Consider the following 1,124-nt stretch of genomic DNA (forward strand, 5'->3'; position numbering starts at 1 on the left):
GGCCTCCGCGACGTGGGCTCAGCTGGGCGCTCAGGGCTTCTCTCTGAACCTGGTTTTGCTCTCTCCGGAGGGCGGCGCGGCCACAGTCCCAGGATTCCCCATCCATTATTCACGATGTTTACTAGTGCAGGGAAAGGAGAGGAGGGAAGGAGAGGGGATGCGAGCAGCGGGGAGGCGGGGCGGGCAGTATTAACCCGGAGCACTTCCGTTCCGAAACTTCAGAAAGGAAGACAGGGTAGCTAAGTGACTAAAAGCCTAGGAAGTCCGACGCGGACGCCTGGCACACAGTGGGCCACCAGTAATTATTTGTGAATGGATACCGCGAGGAGCGAGTGAATGAATGGCTCTGTTGTCTTGGGCCGATTACTTAACCCCTCTGACCCGGGTTTTCCTCCGCTGTAAAACGCAATAACAGCACCTACGCCATAGGGTGCGAGGACACCAGGAGCTAACTCTCTGAGCTGCCCAGCACATATTAGGAGCTCCGCGGCGGTCACTATTGTTATGGGGATTGGGGCCTGCCAGCGCTGGCAGCCAGGCAGAAGTGCACCGACTCCCAAGGTCGCTGCTCAGTCCTGAACTCATTTCTAAAAAGTACTTAGTAAGCTTCCTTAGGCTGGCGGGTTGAGGAGAGGGGGAAGGGGCCGAGTTGTCTTAAGCCAAGGCAAGAAAGGCAAGGGTGGGGAGGAAGCCACAGGCCTCCTGGACTGGGCAGGCAGTTACCTCCCCACTTCAACAACGCCGCCGGCAACCGGGGGTGAGGGTCACCTGGGCTCATGATGGCAGCCCCTCACCCTTCCCCGGAGCCCGTCTGGGCGCTCGGAGGCGCCTGCTTCTTCGCTGCGTCGCGGGGCCGGACTCTAGTGGACGGCTCGGGCGTGGGGCCAGGAGCGCCCTGGAAATGGGCAGTTTGGCGGCAGCCGGTCCGACGTGCAGAATGTGGACTATATGTGTGTGTGTGTGTGTGTGTGTGTGTGTGTGTGTGGCGGGGGAGGGGAGCTTCTGGGCCCCGCTCAGTCCGTGCTACCCTTACCCTTCTGTCTGGGCAGTGCGAGTTGGGACAGGAGGGAGAGGTTTGGGACTTTGGAGGGGAAAAAAGTCCACGAAGAGGAAGAAAGAATCCG

This window comes from Myotis davidii, unplaced genomic scaffold (genome assembly GCF_000327345.1).
Source record: "Myotis davidii unplaced genomic scaffold, ASM32734v1 scaffold89, whole genome shotgun sequence".
Lineage (NCBI taxonomy): Eukaryota > Metazoa > Chordata > Mammalia > Chiroptera > Vespertilionidae > Myotis > Myotis davidii.